General features: G+C 43.3%; 1 protein-coding gene across 3 annotated transcripts in view; it reads left to right on the top strand.

The window, feature by feature from the left end:
* The first annotated feature begins 6266 nt into the window (after positions 1-6266).
* The window catches only part of CHD7 (chromodomain helicase DNA binding protein 7), a 173469-nt gene continuing 158450 nt past the window's right edge, over positions 6267-21285 (top strand). For 2 of the 3 annotated variants that reach the window (XM_039868868.1, XM_039868864.1), the window contains exon 1: positions 6267-6561. The gene's annotated coding sequence lies outside the window, so the exon portion shown is untranslated. Of the gene's footprint in view, positions 6562-7117; positions 7241-21285 lie in introns of those variants that run through there. The other variant, XM_039868865.1, reaches the window with a different exon arrangement.

Raw genomic sequence — 21285 nt, 5'->3', positions numbered from 1 at the left:
AAGGATAAGTCATGGTCACCAGTGAATCGCGCCTCTGGGCCGTCATGCAGTTTCCTGCTCCCATCCCATCGATTCTGGGCTTCTCGACCGTGTGACTGGCTTTGGCCAGTGGGACATCAGCAAACACGAAGCCAGCAGAGGCTTGATAAGTGGCTGTGTTTGGGGGCTTGCTTTCTTGGAACACTCTTCAGAGACTGCCATGTCATCTGGATGACTAAGATGAAAGACCAAGTTGAGCAAAAGGGAGAGAGAGGGAGAGAGAGGGAGGGAAAGAGAGAGAGTCAACTATCCCAGGTTTTCTAACTAAACCCAACTCCCAGCCAACCCGCCAGATAAATAATAAATTTTTGGTTTTAAGCCACTAAGTTTTGGGCTGGTTCGACATATAGTAATAAATAACAGAAAATATGGTATTTTAAAGATTCCTGTTGTCAGACTGCTTTTGTCTCATGTTGCATGTTTTTCCAAGCAATGCCATCCATTCTGACAGATTTAAGTATCATTCGTACCTCATAATTCTTACATCTACATTTCTAGACCAGCTCAATCTTCTAAGTTCTCATCTCTTACTTAATGGACATCTCACTTGAATATTCCACAGACCACCTCAAATTTCCCCAGCAAAGTCCTGTGTTCTTCCACGAACTGCCCCGGCTCCTTATTCCTTATCTTGGTTAATGATGCAACTAGTTACCGAGTCATTCAAGGAGGAAACATAGAAGTGAGTCTTCACCCATCCCTTTCATTCACTTGCCAACAAACAGTCATTCACTAAATCTTAAAAATATATCACCTAAATATCTCTCGCATGTATTCATTTATCTCCAGCACCTTCAATGCTCCCCTGGTCAAGGGCTTTGTCATTTTGTGTTTTGACCATCACCAATATCTCACTGCCCTGAGGTTTGGTCCACACGGCCAACACATCCAGCTTTCTCCCGATCAATCCCTTTATATCTCCTCATCACCTATGGGATAAGGTAAAGATTTCTTAATATGCTATATAACTCTTTGTGATCTGGCCCTGCTCATATTTCCATTTTCATTTCCTGCCCTTTCCCTGTATATCTTGTGCTCTGAGCCAAATTCCTCCCAGTGCCAACACTAGCCATCTGCACCATGGATGTCTCGGACAGTTTTCCTGCCTGGTGTACCTCCCCACTCCTGCCATCTGCAGAGTCCTTGATGACTCAGTTTTAATGTCACATCCTCTGTGAAGCCTCCTCTGCCTATCTGGGCAGAAGCAAATTAGTCGTCCCTTCTTCAGAGCTATCACTGTACCCAATAATACCACTGAGGTATATATTTTAATTGTAATGACATGCTTAAATGTCTGTCACCCCTAATAGATTCAGAGAGCTCCTCCAGGGCAGGAGATTGCTTTATTTTTATTTGTGCAGCACCCAGCACAGTGTGTGATGCACAGCAAGAGTGCTCAATAACTATTGAATAAGACGATATAGTGTTCCATTTTAAATGTTTTGTAAAAGCATCTTATTATAATTGTTTAAGTTAGTACAATAAATTTCCATTTATTAGTCTAAAAAATGGAGACAATGAGAGACTTAAGGTATTGCCAAATATTACTCAGGATAAGGTGCACGACAGCAAGTCACAAAGTATTGTCAAAGGAGACTCAGGGGAGAAATAGGCGAAGTGTCTAGTTCCAGGCTGGCGGTGGGGGCCAGGAAAGAACCACTGCCTCCCCGCTCCCCAGAGAGTGCACTGCCTTCCTCCACCACAGGGTGGAGTGGTTCTTTAGTTTTGCCTTGTCCTCCCTGTGGGATGACAGCCCATGTGACAAGCATTTAGTAATGTCTTTCTATCTTCCCTTTTCTTGTCTCATGAGGTCCTTCTCGCTTTTCTCCCTGCTCAGGCCTATTTTCCTGCATCCTTCACCTTATCACAGAGCTCTAAGTACAGATCTGACTTGTTACCCTCTTGCGGAGCTCTTCAATGACTTTCCAAAACCCAGAGCTCTCCTTGGCCCTATCTACTCCTCTACTCTACTACCTCCCCACCCCACCATTTATATATGCATTGTATCTATGGAGCACTTTCTATATAGAAGACTCTGTGCCAACTGGGGGCACTAAAAGACAAGGCGCTGTCATTGCCTCCAAGCGGTTCACAGGCCACTGAAAAGATAGGAAGGAATTAATCGTAATTTAGTGTAAACCAGTATTGATGGAGATGGGCACCTTTGGGAAAACAAATGAAGAACAGCCAACCCATCCTGGGAGGATCAGAGAAGACTGAGGAGAAAGCTTGGTTCACCATCCATGTTCCATTCAGTATGAAATCACCTGCGGTAACCTGTGCTCAGCAGGCTTCGAAACCACTGACCTCTTTGTTATCTGTCGGGAGTGCCTCTCTTCTTCCTTGTTTTGAAGACTCCTGTGCCTACTCAAGACCTGGCTCAAGCCTCTCTTCTCAGAAACCTTTTCTGCTGTTCCAGGCACCAAGAATCATTCCTTTATGCTGCCACAAACCCTGAGCTCCTTGAGAACAGGAGCTAACCATGTCTTCCAATGCTAATAGAGAATCTGGCACATAGTAGGCATTCAATAAAATGTTTGCTAAAACTTAGCTAAACATGCTGTCTTTGGGAGCCAACAGTAACCTGAGACCCTAGTGGCTTTCTTTTCCTCTGATGTCTTGCCCTTACCAATCTTGACAGTTGCCAGCAAAAGCTCATATAGCAAGTGATTCCATGTGGAAGGTGAGCTTATATATCCAACTAGACTCTTTCCTCTATGAAAGAGGGAAGTTATGCTGTTATTCCAGTGATGCAGGAAATGCCTTTTGACTTTTCTATTTCATGCTTTCTTCAGCATTTAGACTCTAATTACAGCCCTCTAAATATATACACCTTTATTTTTGTCTATATTTTCAGTGGCAGTAAGTCTTCATCATTTAAAAGTAAATGTATTATTTGGAGCTCACCAAAATTCTTTGGATGCGAATTTGTTACATAATGAAGTAGAATAATAAAGTTTTTAGTGGGGAAAAAAGAGATATGGCTCTAAAGAAAGTTATTTTCTGTGACTTGCAAATTGGTTCTAAACATAGCTTCAAAAGGTGAGTTTCAAAAAATGCATCAAAGTTTGTCCTCAACACGGGAATTGGTGTAATTTATGCAATATTTTTAAGTTTACAACATTTGGAAGAACAGATAGGGCTCTTGTTTGAAATAGGAGGTGCTCTAAAGTTGGGGTAATTTTCAGTTGTTTTGAGTGTGTAAATTATCTCCCCTCCCACCACCCTGAAGTATTATAGGTTGATACATTATGGCTATGTTCCCAAACAAAGGCAAACGTTTATTTGTCTAAGCAGCAATGTAGTTGAACTATAAGTCAGTTAGCATTAGTTCGAGTTCTTGGAAGAGAATTTTCATTCATTTCACGGGGTCTAGAAAAGCCTTTTGTAATGCGTCAAGTTGACTTTGGTATTTCTCTCAACTGCTTTCTGCTGACACCCACTCTATCCTTTAATGCCCAACTGCCAGGTCTCTAAAACCTTTCCACTGCCCTCTGGCTACAATGAACTCCGGCCTGTCCTATTCCTCAAGGGCTCACCATTTTCTTTTACTAACGCAAAACTACCAACTCACTGAAGTGTAAACTCCAGTAGGGCAGGCATTCTGGCCTGTTTTGTTTACTACTGTATCTCCAACATCTAGAACGATGCCCGGAACCTCTTAGACACTCAGTGTTGAATGAATGAATCAATCTTAAAATTTGTTAGTCTCAGCAAGTGTTAGGAGAAAAACAACCCATTGAACTAATTTACACTCATCTGTGAATGACCGGGAGTCCCTTATCTCTCCCTAAGGCATTTGCATACTTAAAGGGAAAGCTTGTGAATTCAAATTATTCTCACTGGGAAAACTTCAATAGTGAAGCAAATGGAGATGAAACTTGAGAGGCTAAAGGTAGTCGGGGGTGGGAGTTAGGGTTTAAGTAGGCCAGAGCTGCCTAGGAGTGTGCCCCTGAAGCGTTCTGCTTTTCAAGGCCCCTCAAGTGCTGCACCAGCACAGCCTCTGAAAGCTTAGAGACTTCTTCATCATGGCTGTCAGTACAGTGGCATTGAGGAGGGAGAATAAATCAGAGAGGGCTGCAGGGCTGTTAATTTCCACTTTGACCTTTGGATGTGCTATTTTACCACTTCCCTATGTTTCAAAGGGAAGTATCCTAACTTTCTAGTTAAATATTCAAGGGCACAGAGGGATCTCCTAATAGTCACTCAATATTATTTGTTGATTAAGGTTAACTAATATACTTTCACTATATGTAGATGTCATTTTGTTTTAGCTTGTAAATTGCCTTGAAATACATGCACATCTGACAGTGAGGTGGGGTATACAGTAAAAGATAAAAAATAATAATTCATTTTATGCCACTTTTATGTTCTCTAATATAGAAAGGTACCAGTGATTTCTTTGTAGACATTGTGTCCTCTCTTTAACCCACTCTCTCCTTCTCTTCTCCACCCCTCACCCCAGCCACACATCCCAAAGCATCCCCCATACGCTTTCACTGAGAGATAGAAACTAAATGGATATGTAAACCTAACCACAGAATTCTGGTTCTTGGTTTATGACATGGGGCTATAAAAAGGTAGAAGTTGATTTTAGTGTTTTCCAATATTTTAATGTCAGAATTTTCTGTAGTGTCAATCTTATCTCTGCTGTTTATCTGCAAAATCTCTTGAATGAATCATTTGCCTCTTTTAAAACATCACTCAAATTTATACTGAAAGAAAGCCAAAACCAGTGCATTTCAATAAAGGACAGTATAATGTAACAAATATTTAAAAAATTATTACTAATATTAGGAAAATAAATATCTTAGTAATTAAGTCTAGGATAATCAAACTTAGTTATTGAATATTTGTAGTAGTTATATAACAAAATAGCTTTGATTGCTCTTTTGTCTAAGTAGAAATATTGTAATTACTTAGTCTTAGCATGACAGGTGGTGAATGAAGGAAAACTACATTTTGCATAGTTTGTAATTTTCTCAGTTTATTCTGGAGTCCAATACTACCAAGTCGCTTTATTTTGTATCTAGTACAGGACTACCTTTGGTTGCTATGTTTCTTCCCTGATTTAAAAGTAATTGTAATGTTTAACCTAATAAAATCATCTTAAAGTATACAATCGTTGATAGCTTAAAAGAATTATAATTGCTAGGTGTTTTGTACATAGAAGGTGCTTGACAAACATTTGCAGATCTGTCTCCTAAAAGGAAAATTAGTAGAAGAAAGATTTCTCCAGGTTTAGTATTCATTCTGTACCGGAGAAATAGAATAAGAGGCTTGGGTATAAAGGTTAGGACACCATATATAAAAGTGCCTTTTTTTTTTGCCAAAGAATGATTAAAACGTTCTAGTCCTGACACGTTTAATAATGGGCACACAACCTATTTCTTTGTTTCATAACCACTGCGCTCTCTCTCTCCCTTTTTTGGCTTGGCAACAAATTCAACAAAATCAACGCCATCTAGTTAAACTTTTGATTTAGTAGTAGATCTGGCTGTCCTGTCAACGAGGAGGCAGGAAAAGCAATGCAGAAAGGCAGGATAAATGTATTTGAAATGGAATGCGTCCATTCTAAATAATTTCATGTGGGAAAATAATTTCAAGTTGAGGATAATTACAGAAGGGACATCCAAACCCCTCGAGCCGCGGCTGTTCGCGTAGCCTTGGAAACCCCTCGCGGTGGCCGGAGGACCGCTGCTGGCTGCGAGCCGCCGCTTCCTGCCCCGGGGCGGCGCACCCTGCCTCCTGGAAGGTGCCGCGCGGGGAAACGTGGCACCGTCTCCGGCCCGTGCCCGGGGCGCTGCCGAGCGGCGGCGGAGCGCTCGGAGGAGCCCTGCCAGCCGGGCTGCGCGGCGGCAGCGCACCAGCCGGCGGGGAGAGCCGCCCGCGGCGTCGGCGCCCGCCCGCGGACGGGAAGTGGCGCCCGGCCCGCCCTCCGCCGCCCGCGGCCCCGCAGTCCCGCGCCGCCCCCTTTCTCTCGGCCTCTCCCTCGGCCTCCGCCACCCCGGCCGAATTCTTGCATAAATTATGCCAGGCGCGCCTGACGTCAGGTGGCGGCGCGCGGGCGCGGCGCGGGCGCGGCGCGGAGGGAGCCGGCGGCGGGCGCGCGCGGCCCCGCGGCCTCGTGCGCGCGCGGCGTGCCGGGTGCGCGCAGGCGCTGGCGTGCTAGGGCCGCGGCGGTGGCGGCGGCGGCGGCGGCGGCGGCGGTGGCGGCGACGGCGGCGGCGGCGGCGGCGGCGGCGGCGCGGGGGTTGAGCCGTGGTAGTGCGGACGCGCTCGTGCTCGGGAACTATCGGATTAAACTTGAATCGAGTGAAATTACACAAAGGAGCGCCGCTGAGGAGGCGGCCCGGGGACCTGGAGACCCTGAAACTCGCCAGAGCCCCGTTCGCCCCCGGTCAACTCCGCGCCCGTGGATTCAGCCCCCCGGCCGCGGCCGCCCAGCCAACTCCGGAGCCCGCTCAGCGTTTTGTGTCCCCCTTGGCGCAGGGCAGCGGAGGAGCCCGCCCGACCGACCCGGTGAGCGCGAGAGTTCGCCGGGCGCCTGCGGGAGGGGCGGCGGCGGCAGGAAATCGCTCCGGGCCGGGGCCGGGGCCGCGCGAGGAGTTGGGAGCGAGGAGTTGGGCGTGTGCGGGGCGAGGGGCGAGGGCGGCGGGGGCCGGGGCGGGCGTCGAAGCGCAGTGCCGCCCGTGCCGTGTCGCCGGTGTCGCCGTCCGCGGGGCCCGAACCCACGCCCCGAGAGCCGCCCGGCGCCCCAACTTTGCCTGCGTCCGCGGGGCCGGCGGCGGCGGCGGGGGCGCGCGGTCCGGCCGAGGGTCACTTCCTCGCATGTAAATGGCTTTTTGTTGTGCTGCCGGCGTGGGGGGAGGGACAGGGGGAGCGTGTCTGCGCGCGGGGGAGCGCGAGCGCGTTTCCTCCCGCCGGCGCCGAGCACGAGTTGCCGGCTCCATTCGAAAGAAAAAGGAAGGAGGAAAAGTTGGGCTCCAACTCAAGTGCGAGTGGGCGATGGGCGCGCGGGCGCGGGGCGGCTGAGCGGCGGCGGCTCGGGGACGGCGGCGACCCCCGCCTCCCGCCCCCGCCCCCCGCTCCGGACCGACCACGCCGCGCTCGCCGGGAGCGGCGGCCGCACCGGCGCGAACAAAGTGCGTCGGTCCTGGCGCGGCGGCGCCGGCCCGCGCGGGGACGGCCACCGGGCGAGGTGGGTCGGCGGCGGGGAAAGTGCGCGGGGCTCCGCGTGGGGCGGGGGCGGCGCGAACACGCGGCGCTGGGGGCGTCCTGAGCCCAGCCCGTGCCGGCCGGGGGCGCGGAGTTGCGAGCCCGGGGCCGGGGGTTCCCGGGGCTCCCCGGCGGCTTCCAAGTGCGCGAGGAGGAGAAGAAAGGGAGCGGGGCCGGGGCGAGCGCGGGGAGGCGCGATGAGGAGGGGACCCCACCTTTCCGAGCTGGCCGGGCCAACGGCGGCGGCGGTGGCTGAATAATAGCGACTCTAACCCCCTGAAGCCAACTCTGCTTTCCCCATCCCCCGATCCCCCAGGGGGGGTCACCAGGTGGCCCCCGAGGTGACCCGGGTGCGCTCTGCCCCCGCAAAGATCCGCGGTACGGAGCGTGAACGGCGGAGGTGGCTGGAGGCCAAGCGGTCAGCGGGGAGAGGAAGGAGGGCGGCGGGGGACGCGTTGTTTGTTTGGTTCGCACCAGGGACTGGGCTCGCCGGGGGTGCGGGGGCGCAGGCACTCCGTGGGCTCCCGTGCGGGGCGTCCGCGTCCGCGCGGGGCCAGAGCAGCCCAGGGGCGGGGGGAGGGCGGCGGATCCCGGGCCGGGGTGGGGGCGGGAGGCTCCGGGGAAGGAGCCGCCGGCCCCGAGCAGCCATCATTACCGAGCCGCCTTTCTCCGGATGGCTCTGCCTCGAGGAGCCCCGCGCCGTGGGAGCGCACCCCAAACTCCCGGCCGGCCGCCCGCTTTGTGAGCGCCCCCGTAGCGCGGGCGGCGCGGGGAGTGCTCCTGCTATGGATCGGACGGTTTTCCCGGAGGTCACTTTTGGAGACTGTTCACGCCTCGATTTTAAACTAGTTTTTTCCCCCCCTCTTCTGAACAGACAATGGACAAAAGAAAAGTAGCAACCCACATGGAGAGTTTCCTTTTGAATTGCTAGAATTAGATACACTATCTAGCTCTCCACTTGCTAAGTATACTTTTTAGTTTACCATTGTGTATTATGTAGCAATCCATTTAAATAACTTATCGTGAAATACGCTGATCTTCTGGGCTTGATTTCTGGGATGTATTAAATATTTTAATTTATTTTTCAAAGATTACGTGAAGGCCCTGATTTTTATTATTTAAAAATATTAATTTATGCTGTCTTTGCAATGGGCAGTACCTTTCAAAGCGGTTGAGTGTATTTCTCCCCAATTCTCTCAATAAGGGGAGGGGGAAGTACTCACTATACGTAATAATCAAATAGAAGAAAAACTTATTTCCTCACAGATCTAACCATTAAAAAAAAATCTTAGTGACTGTGATATTAGCAGCATGCAAACCTGATTTATCCTAGTTATAATTCCATTTAGATTGTAGTAATGTGTAAATACTTGGTCATTCTTATTTCAGAAATAACTTGAGCAGTGATTTTATGAAGTTGAATCCGTCTCCCAGCCCCCAGAGTACATCTGTCGCGGAGTGTTTTTGTCTTGCTGTTGCACAACAGAAGCCCTCCAGTCTTTACCCTAAAATGGCAGCTTTCATTTGACTGGGGCCCATTCATTGACAATGATAATAAAGAGGCTGAAAGCTAGATGCTTGGGGCACGGAGCACAACTCGATTTGCCTTTCTAGGTGATAATAAGTAGGAGACATTTTATGTCTTCCAGATTTGCTCAGGAAAAGTTTATTTTCCCTGGAAAAGAAAAAAAAAAAACCCACACATACTGTAGAGAAAAGTTGCAAAGTAAACAACTTGGAAATGGAAAGGCGCTTGCAGCAAATTTTAGGAACTAAATTTTCTTATTTTTCCAAATAGTCGAAATATGACATTCCCCACTTTTGGTAACCTGATAAAGGAACATAATGGATCTTTGTAAGGCTTTAACAGGTGAATTTCCTTACCAGGACACTCAAAGATTGTTTTCCAGCACTCTGGACTATATCATTTATTTCTCGATATTTTCTATTTTTTTTTCTCCCTCTGTGCAAGCTAGTAAGTTGAAAGCTTGATGAATTCTCTTCCAGGTTTTTCAAGAATCAAATGAGTTTCTAGATAAGAAATGAGTAATAATAAAAATGGCATGTGAATTCCAAACTCTAGTTACATAGGTATACTCAATGGATTTATTTCTAAATTAATTTTAAAAATTACTCTTCTGTGTCTGAACACAAATCAGGGCAGAGGAATGAATTAGGGTGTTTATAGGTAATGGTTGTGGTGGTTAAAACTCAAATATTATTTTTCTCTTTTGAGGAAAAATTACACATTTTCAAGATGAAAATATAGAAGTCAAGTTTAAAATAATGTCTATAGTAACTTACTTTTAAAATAGTACTTTCATAGACTCACCTGTACTTGATCTGGTTTTTAATCAGTTCGATTTATAGGACCAATTCCAGAACTTTTTACATGAAAGTGTTACTTTTATTGAGTTAAAATGAATACGTGAGTATTTTTACATACCATATCAAAGAAATGTTATAACTTTTTCTTCATACAGACCCAGTCAGTAATGTAATATTTACAGTATAGTTTTTAAGCAGTTAGGTCACAAGGAAAAGAATATTTTCCTCTGTGAGAGAACACAATCCGAGAGCTCCTGTGTTCAGGCCGTGTAATGCATAAGAACCAGTCTATGTGCCAAGGTTAGAGTTTTTATTTTAAACTTAAGCTTACCTCACTTTATTCCCTGTGCTTAAGAAAGGTTGCTTGCCATGTAGTCACATCTGTTTAGTTACTTTTGATCCAGCAACTGTTGGCAAGCTTTCAGCGTGTAAGCCTACAATGGAGAGGCAGCGCTCCCCTCAGAGAGTTTCCCGTCCAGTAGGACTGAGCATCCTGCAGGTAGCACACGGTTAATTTAAGATTAACTTTGCAGGTAGTAGTTAGTTACCTTTTATCCTTTATTATCCATATATGGCCTTTTGGGTTTGATTGCAGACACCATGGTCATCTTAGAAACATCTATAAATAAGGCATTGCAAGAATCAAAATGCTTAGTCAGGGCTGAGCAAAGAGTGTGACTACAAAATGGCCCTTAAAACTTTAGCTTTGTAATGAAGTGATTCACTTCCAGCATTGAAATGCTTTCTAGATGTAAACAAATAAGCATTAAAATAGATATGGGTCACATAATTAAATTCACTAAAAAAGATGGAGAATTTTGAGTGATCTTGAGGTGATATCAGGAACTTATTGGCCCTGTGTGACTCTGTCTTGTTCATACACATGGGCACATTGGTATATCTTTTTTAAAAGCTATTCTTTTTATGTCATTAGAAATTCAGATTTTGGTGTTATATTTTATCAGGTTTCTAAAGCCATTATAGCTTTATTAGTTTGGGAGATAAAAATTCCTTTTATCTGTAGAAAATTTTATTATTTTTGTCTTAGTTTTCAAAAAAGAAATGACATTCAAAGATGATGATGTTAAAATATAAGAGAAATTAGAAGTAAATAATCACTTATTTTTTCTCCAAATATATGAAGATGTAATGACTTATTTTAATTTGGGTGTTACCTAGGTCAGGTTGCAATTATGGCAGAAGTCCATAGCTGATTATGGTGGTAGTTAAGAGCTGGGAAGGTAATTAAAAACATCACTACTGCTCTTTTATTATTTTACTTTTATCAACATTAAAAATCTTAAATGAAATCATATCTGTATGACAAAAATAATAAATAAGAGTAGGAAATCATAATGATATTAAGTAGAAATTTATCTTATAATCATTAGTGAATCTTTGGATATTTAGAGCATGAAGACCTTAGAGAGCTAGTCTAACTTTCTCATTTTACAGAGTAAGAAACTTAAAGCCCAGAGAGATTAATTAAATGAGTTGCCTCTGGCTGGCCACCTAGTTATTGCAGAGGTGTCTTGGTCACAGCTGTCTTCCTGGTGCCTAGCTTGGTGTTGGGCAGGTGTTGGGCTTGTCTTTGAAGGATGTCTGAGCTGGCTTTAGCTCTCTCCCTCATGTTCTGACTCAAAAGTATCTTTTGGGTTAAAAATCCTACAGCCTGTGCTAACATAGCTATTAAGGGTGTTCTTAAGCTAACAATAATTTGCCTCTACTGTTTAATGGTTTGGAGGTTTTTTTGGGGGGGGGTGATACTATGATTATCCATCTAGAAAAATGCAGAGATAATTATTCCAAGATTTGATTACTGTTTTCATTTTAGAAGCATGTATTCATTACCATAACTACATTCCTGTACCTTTTAACTAATATTATGTGACTGCAAACATGATTGTTTTCTCAGTGAAGTATTTTTGGAGGGTTCTGCATTGTTTTTGCTTTGAAAATTAAAGACTATCTTTTTAAAAAGAAAAAATGCACAATAGTTAATGAAGAAGCAGAACTTGGTAGTGAAGAGCTGATTGGTTCTTGGGCTTGTTTGCTTAGGCCAGTGTGGAATCAGAGACACTTTCTTTAGTGGCTCTCTTAGCCTTGCACTGTTGCTATAGGTGTCAGGCTTGGCTCTAGTGGCAGGTGACTCTGGACTGTGATCCATTTTCCTGTTCCATCTGTTTTCTTGTTTATCAATTTAAATTTTTATTGGGTACCTGTCTCCTGAAAGGTGCTAGGCATTATAATTTGGGAATACAGCGGTACCATGAAAAGACATGGCAGGCCCATACAAAAAGTAAATAGAGCAACTGCAGTATCATAGGTGCTATGCAGCAGACACCAGGAGTGAGAGTGACATGGGGATTCAACCAACTGTGTAGGGCACTGCCTCTTAGGAAGTGGCTTTTGCACTGTCATTTAAATGATGGTAGGAGAAGGGCACAGCAGTAGCCAACCTGGAGGGAAGCAGTGTGTTTGAGGTCTACAGAGAGCGGCTAGATGAGACTCAAGAGGCAGGTGGAGGCCAGCTTGGGCAGGGCTTACAGAATAGGAATTTGGGATATTTTAAAAAGCAGCAAAGCCACTGATGAGTGTTAAGCAGAGCTTGACATGAGTAGACTTGTGTTTTGAAGATTGAACTGGTAGGTGGGGCAGAGGAAGGAGAATAGGTGGGAACAGTATCCTGCCTGCTATTGTTGTGGTCCATGAGATGGGGAAATAATGATTTGGACTAGATTGGTGGCTATGGGGATAGGGAAAAATTGACAGATTTGAGAAATATGTAGGGGGTTCAATGAGTAGGATTTGAGCATTGATTTGTTCTCAGGAGAGGAAGGCGTCAGGGAACGTAGGTTTGAAGTGTGTTCCTTGCTTGACTCGCTGACTGGTGATGCTGTCTATTCATGGAGGCAGGGAGCTCCTGAGGAGGACCAGATTTGAGGAGGAAGTTTATGAATTCTTGTAGCATTTGGCTGGTGTAGCCAATAGAGGACCCTGATGCCTCTGTCGCAGCCTTTTTTCCATTGCTAGTAGCATTCCAAAACTTTCCAAACTAATTTTCTCGCTTCCCTCAAAAGATGTTGGTGTATGGTGAACCCACCAAGGATTTCTGGTGGGGCGGTCATTGAAATGGGAGAGGGGAGGGAACCTTTGTTACTTGTCTAATGTGTGACACTTTGTTCCTTACTTGCCTTATATGTAGCACGTTGCTTGTTACTTGCTTACTATGTAGCACTTTGTGTGAGTTGGCTCATGATAGAATCCTACGGTAAGCATACTGCCACATTTTGTTCTTTTATATCTCCACATTCTGGAAGCCGCTTTCTGTAGCTAGTTATGTATTGGGACAAGGTCCTTGGGTTCCCAACAGATAGCTGGTGGGTCCCACTGTGCTCTCATTGGAGGGAGTTAGTTGTATTTTAGGAGCTGGTTGCAGTGTGATATATATGATTGTATATAGAAATGGATACATTACTTAAATATTTGTGGAGAAAAATACTATCTTCGGTTAGAATACTTATCTGACTTTCAGTGGAGTATATGTAAACTTTTATATATAAATTATCTTAAAAGTCTCTGTTAATTTATTACAAAAGGGATTATATAACATGATTGGTAGTAAATGGGAGGCACGGGTAAATCTTCTAAGTGGCTGACTTTAATGTTCTGTGAGATATATTATGAAAACCCCGAATGTTTATCCTGAAACAATATTTTGAGGAGGCGTTTGTATTTTTGTTTTTGCCAGTTTATATAGGTAACAGTATCATCTCTTTATTTTCATTGTAGATTAGACTTTGATTTTGGTGTGCCTAACCTCTTCCTGGGACTCATTGTCTTTGGTTAGGGGTCTACATCAAAGGTACTTTTATTGACATAGTTTCTTATAGGCCGTTCTGGAGGCCAGTGTGATTTGGTCAAGTCCACCAGGGCTCATCCTGTCTCCTTCAGGGTAGGAAAGATTGTGTGGCTTTACAGATTAATTTAGGGACTCATATTGGTTGTAGGGATATGCTTCATCTGCGGGTTTATTTCACTTCTAGTGATTTTGAGGGATTATTTGGATAAATTTAAAATTCAGGGATAGTAACGTTCTCATGTGGTGGAATAGTAGAAAAGCTTTGTGTGTTGACTTAGCTTCAGATGGGCTTGTGCCAACCACTCCATGGCAATTTACTTTTAATACTATTTCAACTTTCTAGCTTTACAATTTTCAAAAATCTTTAAAAATGTATTCTTTGGTATAGCGTCATCAACAGCGTATTATGGTTTAAGAAATCATTGTCTTCTCAGAGGTTTAAATACTAAATGGAAAGCTGTATGCAGGTTCCTGTGATGTGGGTTTTAGTGGAAGAATAAAGAGGATGTTTATTTGGGGCTCACTATCCCCACCCCCACCCTTCATCAGTGGCCCACAAGGCCGTAGATTTGCGTTTTCCTCCATGTGTTTCATCAGCATGGGTTCAGGCAAAGAGCCACTGAGCAGGGGAGGCACTGGGCCTGGGTTGCCACACCAAGCCTTTGTGTGGGGAAGGGCAGGGAATTAGACACGTGTGTTAGTTTTGACATGTCACTTACTCTCTCTGTGATCCTCCACTTAAAAGCCAGAGGTTTCTACATCATATTTGCATTATATCTGAGGAAGGGTATGTGGTACTTCAGTAATTCATTTTTCCTCTAGTTCTGTGGAAGTTGGGGGACTACTTTAACCAATTAAATAGTCTGTTTCCTTTATTTTTCTGAAAGAAACCATAAATATTTTGGAATCTGTTCTGTTGATACCTGAAACATGATTAGCAAATGTACATGTTATTTTAAGACACCTAAAAACTATCATCTTTAACACGCTGTAAAACAGGCAAATAGTGAGAAGTCCCTTGTAGAATTATACACATGCCTTTAGTTTCCAAGGCAGTGCTCGCCATTGCAGTAAGTGAGTAATAAAATCAATTTGAACACAGCTGTAAATAAAAAATAGGCCTTAGTTGGTGATATGTTTTAAAGTATATGTGTCTAGAAATTACTTATGGATGGGACTAACAGTATATTGAAACCGTTAAGGCTAGATCTTCAAGGTGAACTTAAAAAAAAAGTCTGTTGCAGTATTTTATATTCTTGTATACTTGACCTTGTTTGTGCTTGAAATTTTGCTTTGGCCAATTGTAGTGTATTGATCTTGTCAGAAAAATCATGCAGACTCGTCTTGAGAATTAAAAAAAAAAAACTTGATTAAATAAAAAAAAATCTAGCTTAAATTAAACTTAATTTTCTCTATTAGGTGTGTATTGAGGACAATCAACTAAAATTGTGCAGAAATAACACATTAAAAATAACAGTAATAACTGTAATGACTAACAATTATTGAGCATTTCCAGCGAGATGGGCGTTATGCAGAGTGTTTTAATGGATTGTTTCAGTTACTTATCAGAACAACTTCAGGAAATAGAATTATTATTCCCGGTTTACATATGAGGAGACTCGGGCTGAGAGGTTAAATTGCCCGGGGCCGTACAACTCTAGCAAGCAGTGGAGGAAGAATTCGAATCCAGATTGGCCGTTCTCCAGAATCTGTATGTGTCATCATCATGCCACCTTGCTGCCTAGACCATCTCGAGGCTTGCATTATTGCTGTCTTAATAGGCAAAGATCCATTAGAAATACCAGCAGCAACACCGTGTAATTCTGCGTCATATCCTATTGCTATATCTTATCAGTCTGGTTATTTCCGTCTACTCTTCTGCTTGTGCCCACTGTATTTGTGGGGACATATATTTTGGGATGTTTTGGTACTTAAGATGACCTGGTACTGTGCCTGTCACCCTTCATTACTTTCTTCTCTGATGGAGATGAGGAGAACAATTGTTCTTGTGGAGATTTTATTCTGTGGTGGCTGAGAACTTGGGCTGTGACTTCAGATAGATCAGGAAGTAAATCGTAAAAATGGAAATAATGTCATCAAGTCTCTCGAATGGTGGGAGCTGAAGTGAGGTACCCCACACAAAGCACTGGTGCAGCATCCGGTGTATTTGTTGAGTAGTTGTTATTGTTAGCTCACTCTTAATCATTGAACTTATGAAACCATGTATTTTTAATTTTAAAAGATTCTATAATCCTAGGTTATGACTAGAAGAGAACAAGTGGCCTGCAATAGTGATGGACTATATGAGTTTCATTTTCCCCAAGAGTAAACATCAAAGTGAATATCCATACGTGTCTTTGTTCAGGTGTATAACTAAAAGTTATTTACCTAATCCTCTCTTTGGTTCCACAGTGGTGATTCAGATATCCCAGGTACTGAAAATGACAAATTTGTGGGAGCATTTCTTCTTTTCTAGCCACGAAGGTGCTCATCTGCTAACTGAATTATGATCGTCTGGCTAGTGAATTAATTAGTCATTCTTTCTTTTCCCCAAACCTGCAGTTCTCTAGAAATGGTAGATGATGTTATCCCAGACGATCAGTGGTGGGGCATATTTAACCAGCTCTGGAATATTGGAACTTTTCAGTATAGACCAGAGGGGTTCAAGTGTTCTCAAAATCTGTAACCCTAGGTCCTCAAATCTCTGAACATTTGATTCAGTCTTTTCCTGCCAAATTTTGTTTATTGCAAGGAAGAGAGAAAATGGAATCTAAAATGAGAGTAGCTTTGGGGCCAGAGTCTGGGATACGAGTAGAAACTAGAAAATGAGAACGCTCCCTTCCTCTGGAAAGGTAAGAGTTTAAGTAGCTTCCTTGGAATTCTCCTGCTATCCAGATTGGCATGAAAATGAAAGAGATGGAGTGTAGATAACTTTCATTTCATTTTCGCTTAAAAATGACTCTAAGGGAAAAATAATATGGGGGCAACGTGGAAACAGTTGATAAATGTGGATATGTGGAAGTTCCTGTACTATATTCTTCCATCTTTGCTACAAGTTTGAAACATTGTATCAAAATCAAAAGTTTCTTGAATAACAGTGACTCTAGGACTTGATCGCAATAGCTAATACTTTTGGAGCATGGATTTTATGTGAGTTTGCGTTTTGCTGCAACTGTTTACATAACTGTTTTTACTAAATAACCGAGGTAGGATTAATCAAAACGCTGGGGTAGGAACAATAATTGCCATTTCATAGATGAGGAAATGGAGTTTTAGCAATTGTTTAATAAATTTGCCCAAGATCACAGCTATTAATGGCGGAGTTGGGTTTCAAATCAGGATAGGCTCATTTAATAACCTGTAGTGTTAACCTATCTGCAGAAATTGATTTGGATGGTTCCATCAAAATGACTAGGTCTTAGAGGAGTAGGGAGAATTTATACCACAATCTTACACACCTGTGCTTTTGAGAGCTGACTCCTAGAGAGAAACTGAGAGGCTCAAAGGTGTGTATTAGAGAATTATAGTCAGAGAGGCTTCTTTTCCTTATCAATTGCAAACACTTTCAACCTAAGACACATGCTCGTTGCAAGACTTACTAGTGTGTTCCAGCCTGTTTTCGTTTATCAGTTTAAGGTGTAGCCAACATTAAAGTATTCAGCTTGCTACAGAATTGGCTTTCTTCAAGGTTTCTTTCCAGTGTTTATTCAAGGTGTATTAATTTACTTAGCATCTTTTTCTCAATACACAGGACTTGAATTGCCTAGGAAAGAACCCAGGGTGCTACTTAAGCTCCCAGTTGTAGCCTTGTTCTTCATCGATACATTTAGGATGAAGATGCAGCTTCATGCAAATAGTTCTGCTAACACACAAGACAACAGGTCATCTTCTGCAGCCATACACTGCTTGCTTTAAGTAGGTGTAAAATTCATATGTATAAATCAGTAGACTTATAGGTAATGGGACGTGTGTTTCTTTTCCAGGAGGTTAAAAAACAAAGATAAAATCCCCAATCCAAATACTACTTTGCCTCATAGAAATATTTTATGGTGATATATTTCTAGATTTTGTACAGGTTTATAGTTATTTTTTTCCTTCACAATTGAATAAGCTGTCAACTGGCTTGAGTACAGTGAGCTTCTAGCTAAAATTTAAGTTTTGCTATTTTTGGTGCACTTAAAATTTTAATTTTCGTTTTGATTGTGTTATGTTGCAGAGCCAGATTTATCACCAGATTTAGCATTTTAGGTTTTCCATTTTCCTTGTCATTAAAAAACAAAACTGAAAATCTGGGTTGGTGTTTGAAACAAACTTCGTGTATAAGGAGCGGCGTGGCTAGTAAGGCTGCTAAGAGCTGTTCCATTTTGCTGCTAGACTTTGCCAGGATAAGGAAAACTCTGTTGTATATGCTGTCAAATACTTTTGTGAGGACACGGTATAATAACATAGGCAATTTTCGCACACAGTTGGTGACCTTGCTGTAACTGAATTTGCTGGCTGGCGGGCAGTGCTGCCATGCTGTAGGTGGAAAACGTGTTGTCGTGTTTCACCATCTTGTTTTGGGCACAAAAGGCGACGTCCTGTCTGAGGGTCCTCACAGAAGCCCAGGCATCGGCTTGCAGAGTGGTCGACACTGAGGCCTGTCATTCTCTGCACTCAGGCTTTACAGAACTTAGGAAAATCCCCGCATTATTGGCATTGTCCTTTATGGATCATTGCCACAGTAATAATAACAATAATAGTAACAATATCTTCATTTGGCAAACATGAAAATGACTCTTTATTGCATTTCCTTTCTCTAAAAACATGACTACTTGGGTCAGCTATTATCTCTAGTAAGCAGTCTGATTTGTTTCAGCTACAGCACTAGGCTTTTGATTCAAAGCATTGCAACATTAATTCATATCCTTATAAAATTTCCTTGTGAATCTCTTACTCTTCCAATATTCTCTTTTGTGAAAAGAACCCCAGTGTCCCCTCTTCTCACCATTTTGAGGCAGTTGTATAGAAAATGCTGTCCATCATTTCTGAGCGTGGCCTTCTGCCTTGATCTTGCTCTGCAGCTTTTCAACAATGTTCTTATCTCTGCCTCCCTTCCCCATCGCAAGGATTCAGAAGGTACAAGGTCATTTTGCAGATATAATGCATCCATTGGTTTTTAGAAAGAGTAGAATGGTGAGCTGGACTGAGGTAGCTTTTTCATCTGTTTTCTCCAAGGGACCTGAAAAATGGGTCTGTTTAGATGATTTTGAGGATCTTACGTAGTTTAAAAAGTTCATCTGATGAAACAAGAATGATAAAATAGATATTTATTGGCCTTTAGAATCACAGTCACTTGGGTACTTGTTAAAAATGCAGATTCCTCAACCCCACACCAGTTTTATTGAATCAAAATTTCTATGGGCTATCTAGAATCTAAGTTTTTATCTAGGTACTTCAGGGGCACTCTAAAGTTTAAAAAGCCATACCTTTAAACCAATATGTTAGATGATGAACATAATGTGGAAATATGAAATATTTTAGAAAAATGGTAAGTCATATTCTTAGAATATTTGTGGGGGGGAGGTTGCAAGTAATGTTATTCTCTTAATATACCCGGATGAATGTAGCTGCTCTTTAGCATACCAATGACTATAAATGGTAAAAGGTAGAGAAATGGTCAGGAGTTTGAGAGCATAGTGCACTTTAAAGGTGGTGGTAAAAGGGATAGAGAATAGCATGTTTTGTATTTATTTTTTAAATTTCATTTTCATTTCTGCCATGGAATAATTAATAACCTGTTTTGTGTGTAGTTCCAGTTTACATGGTATGAGAAGTAAATAGATTTAATATGTGACGGTAACTATTTTGGGGCAACCCATTTCAAGCTGGTATTATTTCCAAGGACACGCAATAAATTTAAAAAGAGTCATCTCAGAGGTAATTTGGTGAGCAGGTTACTGCCATCTTTGAGGACTTAGTAATATAATTCTAAGAAAGAGACAGGATGCTCAGGTGGAAGGTAAAACAAAGCACAGACATGGAGCTCTTTCCTGAGCTCTCCTCCCTTCCTTTCTGATTTATTCCTCACTAACCACCCCATCTTCTTGACACTCGTCTCCTTGGACCTTGGCACAGAGGTGCCGTCAGGGTCCTGGGCCTTCCCATGCTTTCTCAGTTTGTCATTCCTCTTCTTCCTACACTTTAAATACATCATGTACTCAGGGTTTTGGCCTTAGCCTCGTCTAGGGTCTAGTTCAGGCCCACACCTTCGGTTCCTGTTTCCATTTGGTTAACCCTAAATCTGTATTTTTATTTCTGGTGTCTCCCTCATTGTCATTGTTATTTGCACTGGAAGAAGGCAGGGCAGTGACCAGTGTCTGGGGGAACTCCCTGACCCCTCCCCCCCCCAGCCGGTATCTCACCACCCTGACTTTGAGTTTAGAAGGTGCCAAGCACCTGCCCCTCAGCCCTCCTCTGGGGCATGGCTGCCTACAGAGAGGGGGCCTCTCTCCAGCTCTGCTCCTTGCGGGGCAGGGCTTGTGGGGTGGCCTCCATGGGAGAGGCCTCCACTGCAGCTCAGTGTTGAGGCTCTGTCTCAGGCAGTGTGAGGTTGCCCTGAGCCTGAGGCCTGGTTCTCTCCTTGGCCTCCTCAGTGACAGGTACCAATCCCTGCTTTGCCATCTTCCAGCTGGTTCCAAATGTGGGTGGAAGAAGAGTAGGCGAGAGTTAGTCTGGCCTTCTCAAACTCCATCACCATGTTCCGGACATCTGACGAGAGCGTTTTTTTCACAGTAGCATTGTTAAGCCAGTACTTAAGGTGCTCTGTGGGTTATAATGTTATAATTATAATATGGGCAATAATGTTCATATTATAATATTGTTTTGGAGAGAAAACTTAAACTAGCAACTGAAATCCTTTTCAGAGAGAATCACTTGCTGAGGTGAGCATGACCTAGGGAACTGTGCTGGAGTGGGTGATGTTAGCACTGAGGAACTATTTGGTGACACTCGAGTCGGAGCAGATGCTTGCCTTTCAAGCCTGTTATCATACAGCCAGCTTTTATGAATGGGGAAACCGGACCTATCCAGATTCATGTTAGAGTGAGTTTTTACATACAGGGCCATACCCAAATCAGTTCTAGGGAGGACTTTAATGAATGCAAAGACATGGCCAGTAATGACAAGGAAAAATTTCAGTAATGTTTTTGGATTTACATTTCTGAAGAGTAAATAGCAATTTTTGTGTCTGAAGAGTAAATGGCAATTTTTGCATGAGGCTTGTAATAATAAAAATTTTTTTTGGTTTTTAGAGTTATGGTTGTGCCTGGTGAAAGTTGTTATTTTATTAACTCCTTTCAAAGATGGATAAGAATTATAAGTGTGCAGATCTTTAGAATATCATTTCTAACTTTTTGGTATGACTTTAATGCTGCGAAGGATTGCTTATGTAAAATTATAACCGTGTTAGGTTCTGTGAGCTATACTAAAAATTTTATCCATATCTATGAAGTCCGGGTTAACACACTTGTGACCATGTGGAACGGGATAGCACAGTGTGTAATTAAGCGCTAGGTGTGACGCTGTCAGTGTAGTAGCAACAGGGAGTGGCCAGTGCAAGGTTCGATAGTGGAGAAAAACATTGGAAGGTAGTATGACTCACACTCTTTTTGGATAGGTTGGAGGAACTGAGAAATAACGTGAACAAAATCATGGAGATACTGTGAGCCAAGGATCCTGGCAGGAAATAGCCAGCCAGCCCAGAGCTTCGTGCAGGAGTCAGGGCAGAGACCTGTCCTTCCAGGGAGAGTGGAAGTTGGGGAAGAGGGACACAGCCATGGCCACACACCTGCTCCATC

The sequence above is a fragment of the Pteropus medius genome, unplaced genomic scaffold (assembly GCF_902729225.1).
Source record: "Pteropus medius unplaced genomic scaffold, Ma_sr-lr_union100, whole genome shotgun sequence".
In the NCBI taxonomy this organism is placed as follows: domain Eukaryota; kingdom Metazoa; phylum Chordata; class Mammalia; order Chiroptera; family Pteropodidae; genus Pteropus; species Pteropus medius.
This window is presented reverse-complemented; position numbering and strand designations above follow the sequence as displayed.